A 7,558-nucleotide genomic window follows, 5' to 3' on the forward strand; every position below is an offset into this window, starting at 1 on the left:
GTGTTTACTGTCTTCGCCCGGTTTATTTGTTTATGTATTCTATGTTGCTTTTGCAAGTGATGTCATGGCCAGACTCCTCACTCTGGAGGAACAAGCGGCTGCTGCCAGCGCCAGGTTTGGTCCGGGCCAGCCGGGGCCGATGGTGCCGGGTTCAAGCGAGTGTGGAGTGTTTTTATCTTACTCGTCTCTTGGTCTGCTGTTATTGCCTATGTCTGATCGGCCCTCTGACCTAAGTTGTTGTTTTTTTCTCTCTACGCAGGCTCCTCCGGCACTTCTATCTCAGGTTAGGAAGAGTGCTATCTTGGGGTTCTTGGAGACGTCGGAGGTGGTCTTCGGCAATTGGTGTATTCATTGTGAGATTTGTTTTCTTCACCTTATGGTTTTTTATTTGTTTGTTCTTCTTTGAACAGATCGCTTCAAACAGCGTCTGAGGGACATGGATTTCTTCCAACTTCTCCGTGTTCATCTAGAACACCAGAGCTTGGTTCGTCTTCGGCAGTTTACGTTTTTTTGGTGTATGCTCGCCTTTATATTTGTTTTGTTTTATTTCTATTACTGATCGCCTTGGTCTTCTTCTTTCTGATCGTAGGGGTATCACACGGGCATTGTTATGGAAGAGCGCTGCACTCGCGAGGTCTCCGACCGAGATTCTACGATTGAAGCGCTCAAAGCGGAGAACGAGTGCCTAGAGGGTGAAAAAGGGTGTTTGACCAACTCCCTTGCAGCTCTCTGTCTTTCACTGGCGGAGAAGGAAAAAGAAACGGAGGTGGTGAGGGCCGATCTTGCCAAGGCTGCCGAGTAGGCCCGCAAGGCGAACGAGTTGGCCGAGGGTCTCCGGCGAGAACTGGCCTCCGAGAAGGAATCCACAGCTACGATGGAGGGGCAGCTGACTTTGACGATGAGGCGTTTGGACTCGGTCAAGGTGGTCCTTGCTGCAACCGTTAGCCAGTACCGGGCCGCCATCGCTGAGTTTGGTGGCGAAACCTCCGCTCCTCTGGAGGAAGACAACATCTATGCCCTCACGTCCTGGCTAAAGTGTCACCTTGTGAAGCTCCCCGATCTGCTGAACGGCTGCACGGACTACGGGGCGCTGGCGGGGGTGACGAACTACGCCAAGCTTCTAGTGCGCGGCGGGTGTACGCATACTGAGAGTATTCCGGGGGGGTGCTGCCGGGTCCGGAGGTGCTTGGTGAGACTTCTCCTGGTTTGCGAAAAAGCTTGAGGAATTTCATTGGGTACTTTTGGGCTCCGTTTGGGAGGCTTGCTGCCCAGAAGCTGGCGGAGGAGAAGAGGGCGAAGGTATTTGTAGTCTTTGTTGTCGCTGTTTTTCCCTTTCCTTGTTTCTTGTGAAGCTGTGGAGGCTTTTATTGCTCTGTGAAGCTGATATTGTGGTCTGTGCTTTAACAGGAGGCGCAGAAGGGTCTGGCGAGCAGGCCTCCGCCGATTCCTAGCTCGGCGACTGCGGGTGATGCCTCCGCCTCTGCTAACACCCCGAAGAACGCTACGATCGGTGGTGGTGACGCTCGGAAGCCGCAGGCACAGTCTCCGTCCGTGTTTGGTGCAGGCTCTGCTCCTAGGACTTCTACAGCGTCCGGGACCCCGGAGGTCTAGGCTCTTTGAAGGATTTATTTCTTTTTACTTGTATATCGCAGTCTGGTTGGACTCTTGTGAATAAAGTTTCTTTTGTTCTGAATGATTTTGTGGAAAATTTTAAACTTGCGCAGGTTCCAAATCTGGAGCCTGCGCAAGATGTTGCGCCTTTGAATCTCTACAATGATGGTATTTACGTGAGCGGAGAGCTTTGGGAGTACTGGCGTTCGGCTTTTCCGCGCAGCGTTGCGCGCGACGTGTTTGAGTCAGTTAAGTTAGACATAGACGACGAGCGCGCTGGGTTTACTCACGCGCTTGCTTGGCGCGGACCTCCGCCACAATAGTTAGGATTTTATTGTAAGTTTGTGTCCTATAAGAATGCTACTTGATGTTATATGGAATACAAAACAGGTTCACTTTCTTGATTGTTTGTGTGGGGGCTTAGGTCTGTTGTGCTAGTTTACATATCTCCTCTAGTCCCGAGCTTGGACACCGTGGGCCTTTGCTTGGGCGAACGTGCACGATACAGAGGTGGTGGCCAGGACCTCCGCCCCATGTTCTTTCCTTCTCTGTGCTTGCTTGATGGCCGGGGTAGAAGTGTTGGCAGTTTTTTGACCGGCGGAGGCGTACTTGAAGTCCGCCTGGTGGGGCTTGCTGAATCGGTGTTTGATCCGATAGGAGGTTTGGCGCAGCTTGTGTAGATGGCGGAGACTTTTGGTATTTCTTTAGCTGGGTGTTTTAGCTGTCTGGTGGTATGGGCCTCCGACGCTGCACACCCATGGGACATGTTTCATTTGTGGAGATGGCAGGTTAGGTCTCCAGTGTTAGGGGGATGTTACGAGATTTTGTGCGATATCCTCCTTCGTCCGTAAGCCTGCGCTGTTCATCACCGTGCCATAGTTCCTGTCTCTTTTCCCTCTGCCTCCGACCATCTACTGGTGCCTCCGACTTTACGAGTTTTCGTACAATATCTATGGCCGACTTAGATATCTAAGGAGACCCCTGCCTCCATGGCCGTTGCTATGGCTTATGTTCGTGCTCTGCCTTCTTCCCCCTTGCGCCTTATGCTGACTGAGGTTTTAAGGGCGTTGGGGGAACCCGTTTTATAGTGTGGTGGCGGCTTTTGGTCATTAAATTTTTGGTACGTCGTTTGTTGGAACGTATCTTGGCTTTAATGGTCTATATCTTGGTTGTATTATTCGTGTCTTTTGAGATCTTTTTGAAGTAAATAGGCCTAGTGCCTAAGTGACAGGGTTTTGTCAGATCTTGTCCTCGTTTTGATGTTTTCGATGGCGGAGACCTTTTTCCTGGTTCTGGCACCATAATGGTGTTGCCTCCGATGCTTGGGTTGGTTTTTTGTTAATTTCGGAGGCCTGTTTTGGCCGAGGTTGTTTTTTGCCTTGCTGCCTGAATTTGTTTAGGTCTTCGTCAAGGTCGGAGGCCTGTTTGGCCAAGGTTGTTTTTGCCTTGATGCCTGAATTTGGTTAGGTCTTCATCAAGAGTAGGAGGCCTATTTGGCCAAGTTGATTTGAGCCTTGATGCCTGAATTTGGATAGGTCTTTGTCAAGGGTTGGAGGCCTGTTTGGCCAAGTTGATTTCTGCCTTGATGTCTAAATTTGGACAGGTCTTTGTCAAGGGTCGGAGGCCTGTTTGGCCATAGAGGTCATTTCAAATTGCCAATGCCTATGGCCGGCGCTTTGAAAGGACCTGTGCTCATTATTGTTCACCGAATATTGCGGTGCCAGAGCTGGCCGCTTTCGGTTTCGGACTTTTCAAGCGTTCTTTTGGGGGATTACCTCTTTATACTTGTAGAGGATTTTTATATTGAGCCTGCCTTGTTAAAAACCTCACCTCCGCTTGGAGTTCCCCTATGAGGAAAAGAGTACAGGCTCTTTTACATTTTTTTGGTTGAAGAAAAAAAACTGAAAGGTAAATGAACGGAGGGGCCTCCGCTTATTATTTGCGGAGGTTGCCCTTTGGTACACTGCCTAGATGTAATATCTATGGAGGCTGTCGATATTCCAGGTGTGGGTTGTCGTGACACCTTCGCTGTCGGTCAAGTAGAAAGAGCCAGGGCGGTCTGCTGCCGTTGCTGTGTATGGGCCTTCCCATTTCGGTTGCAGTTTACCAACAAGTTGTGCGTTGGGTTTTCTTCTGAGCACGAGGTCTCCGTGTTTTATGTCTTTCCTTACCACCTGAGAGTCTCTCCACTTCTTGGTTTGGGACTGATATTTTGCAATGCTTTTGACTGCTTCCAGTCTTATGGCTTCTATTGTTTCTTTTGCATATTCTTCATCTTGCAACATTAGGTGTCTCGTTGTGCGGAGGCTTTCGTGCTTGATTTCTTCCAGCATCATGGCCTCTTCTCCATAAAGCAGTTTGAATGGTGTGAATCCTGTCATTCTTGAGATAGATGTATTGTGTGACCAAATCACTCTTGGTAATTCATCTACCCATTTTCCTTTGCGTAGGCCCAGCAATGTTTTTGATATTGCTGAAAACACTATTCTATTTGCTCTTTCCATAGCACCATTGGACTCTGGATGGTATACTGAGGCGAAGGCTAGTTTTGTCCTAATGCTTTTGCAGAATTCTTTGAAGTTCTCTGAATCGAATTGTTTTCCATTGTCTACTGTCAAAATCCTCGGTACACCGAATCTGCAAATGATGTTTTGCCAGAAGAATTTTCTGACAGTTTCTGAGGTTATCTTCGCCAGCGGCTTTGCCTCTATCCATCTTGTAAAATATTCTACTGCCACTACTGTGAATCTGTTTCCTCCTTGGGATGGTGGTAATGGGCCGACCAGGTCCATACCCCATCTTTGTAGCGGCCATGTCGGAGGTATAAGCTGGGTCTCCGACGATGGTTTTGACTGCCCTGGAGAGAATGTTTGGCATGCTTTGCATGTTCTGACTGTCTGCTCTGCGTCTTGTATGTGTGTTGGCCAATAAAAGCCTTGCCTTATTGCCTTTGCTGATAAAGCTCTAGAGCCAATGTGCGACCCGCAAATTCCTGAGTGTATTTCTTGAAGCAACTCTATGCCTTCGCTCTGCGATATGCATTTGAGGAGAGGCTGGACTACTCCTTTCTTGTACAGTACACCATCTATGATTGTGTAATTTCTTGCCCTGGCCTGTATTCTTGCTACTTTTGCTTCATCTTCTTCGGTGGTTTTGCCTTCTAGGAATTCTGTTATTGCCTTTCTCCAATCTTCATTTTGCAGGTGTAGTATGGGCTTTAGTGCCTTAGATGTCTCCACAGTTGCCGGAGACTTTAAGATCTAGTAAAAAGTGTTTGGTGGCAGTGGCAGGTTGTTTGCCGCAGCCTTTGCCAATTCATCTGCCTCTACATTTTCTGATCTTGGGATGTGCTTCAGGGTGAAGCCCTCAAATCTCCGCTCCAAGTTTCTGACAACGGATAAGTATTTTATGAGTTTTGGCTCTCTTGCTGTGTATTCTTTCTCTACTTGGCCAGTGACCACTTGAGAATCTGTTTTGACTATCAATGTTTTTGCCCCTAGGGCCTTTGCTTTACTCGGCGCTAAGATCAGGCCTTCATATTCTGATATGTTGTTTGTTGATTTGAACTCTAGCCTTGCTGCGTATTTCAGTCTGACGCCGGAGGGTGCCGTTAGGACGGCGGAGGCTCCTACTCCGGCTTGGCCCCAGGCTCCATCCGTGAATGCTATCCAGCCTTGAGTTGTTGGTTGTACCTTGGGCTCTGTCGGAGGTGTCCAATCTGCTACAAAATTGGCTAATGCTTGTGATTTGATTACTGTTCTAGGGACATACGAGATACCAAACTATGATAGCTCTGTAGCCCATTTGCCTATTCTGCCGGAGGCTTCTTTGTTTCTAAGCAAGTCTTGTAGTGGCAGCGATGTTGGAACTGAGATTTCGTGGGCTTGGAATTAATGCTTTAGTTTTCTTGATGCCATCAGCACTGCGTAGGCAACTTTCTCTACCTCTATGTAGTTTAGCTTGGCTTCGGACAGTGCTTCTGAGATGAAATAAACTGGTTTTTGAGTTTTGCCTGATTCTTTTTCTAGCTCGTGAACTAAGACTGCGCTGACTGCATGGTCGGAGGCCACCACATACAGCAATAGGTGGCTGTTTGATTCTGGGATAGAGACCATCAGTGAGTTTGCCAGATACTCTTTCAAGTTATGAAATGCCTCCGACTGCTTGGACCCCCATTCGAAGTTGCCTCCACCCCTCAGGGCTTGGAAGAAGGGTAGGTTGCGTTCTGCTGATTTTGAGATGAATCTGTTGAGCGCTGCTATTCTTCCCGTCAGCTTTTGCACTTCTTTCTTGTTTTTGGGCTCTGCCATTGTCATTATTGCTCTGGTTTTGTTCGGGTTTGCTTTAATGCCTTCACTGCTTATGATATAACCGAGCATCTTCCCTTTTGTGACTCCAAATATACATTTTTCTGGGTTGAGGCGGAGGCCAGCTGTCCTGAGGTTGGCGAAGGTCTCCTGTAAGTCGGAGGCATGATCATTCTTGTTCTTGCTCATGACCACTATGTCGTCGACGTAGGCTATGATGTTTCTATCTAGTTGTGAGCCCAAAACTTCCTTTGTCATTCTGGCAAAGGTTGCTCCGGCATTTTTGAGGCCCTCTGGCATTCTGGTGTAGCAATATGTCCCGAATGGAGTGGTGAAACTTGTCTTGTCTTCGTCTTCTTTTTTCATCCAGATTTGGTGATACCCAGAGAAACAGTCGAGGAGAGAGAACCTCTGGCATCTGGCTGCCTTGTCGACGGAGGCATCTATTCTTGGCAATGGGAAAGGGTCTTTTTTGCAAGGTTTATTCAGATCTGTGAAATCTATGCACATTCTCATTTTGCCATTCTTCTTTGGTACCAGTACTACGTTTGCAAGCCATTCTGAATACTTGACTTCCCTGATCACTTTTGCATCTAGCAATCTTTGCACCTCCGCCTTTGCTGCTAGGATTCTATCCTCACATTTTTCTCTATTTTTGCTTTCTTGGTCTCATGTTTTCATTGATATCCAGTTCGTGCTGTATGATGTCCCTGCTGACTCCCTAGAGGTCGGAGGCTGACCAGGAGAAGATGTCCTTGTTTTTTACTAGAGTTTCCATGAGCTCTTCCTCCTCTGCCTTGCTCAATTGTGAGTTGATTGTTACTTTTCTGTCTGGTAACTCCTTTTCTAGAGGGATTAGCTTTGTCTCTTCTTGACCTGCCATATCTATTTTTCCTCTGGGCATATCCGAAGGCTCTAGTTCTTTGTCTACCGACTCGACTGCATTGATGTTTCTTTGGGCTCTGTAGATAGCTTTTTCTATGTTTCTTGCTTCTTTCTGGCTGCCTCGGACTGTGATAATACCATGGAGTGCTGGTATTTTCATGCACAGGTAGGCCATATGCAGGGCTGCGTTGAATTTGGTTGTGAATCCTCTGCCCAAGATGGCATTGTATGGGTAATATAGATCGACGGCGTCGAAGGTTATGTACTCGGTTCTAGCATTTGCTTGGGTTCCAAACGACACTGGGAGTGAGATTTTTCCTAATGCTTGTATCTGCTTGCCTCCGAATCCTATTAAAGGGGATTCGAAGGGTTGTAGTTGATTTCTGCTGAGCTTCATTTGGTCAAAGGTATTTGCCAAGATGATATCTGCTGAACTGCCAGTGTCGATCAGTACTCTGCTTATCTCCCATGCTGCTATGTTGGTCTTGATCACCATTGCGTCTGCGTGAGGGTAGCTCTCTAGCTGGAGATCTTCTTCTATGAAGGTTATTGGGACTCTGGACCAATCTATGTGTTTCGTTGGGCCTTGGACTGCTACATTGTTTACCAGGCGGAGGTGATCCTTTTTCTGTTTTTTTGTTTGAAACTCCATTGATGATCCTCCGGCGATTGGTAGTATCATGCCTATTGTTGGTAGCGGTCCATGGGGGTTGACTTGGTTTTCTTGGTTTGGCTCATTTTTTGGTGCTGGTGGT

Source organism: Miscanthus floridulus, chromosome 14, assembly GCF_019320115.1.
Source record: "Miscanthus floridulus cultivar M001 chromosome 14, ASM1932011v1, whole genome shotgun sequence".
Taxonomy (NCBI): Eukaryota; Viridiplantae; Streptophyta; class Magnoliopsida; order Poales; family Poaceae; genus Miscanthus; species Miscanthus floridulus.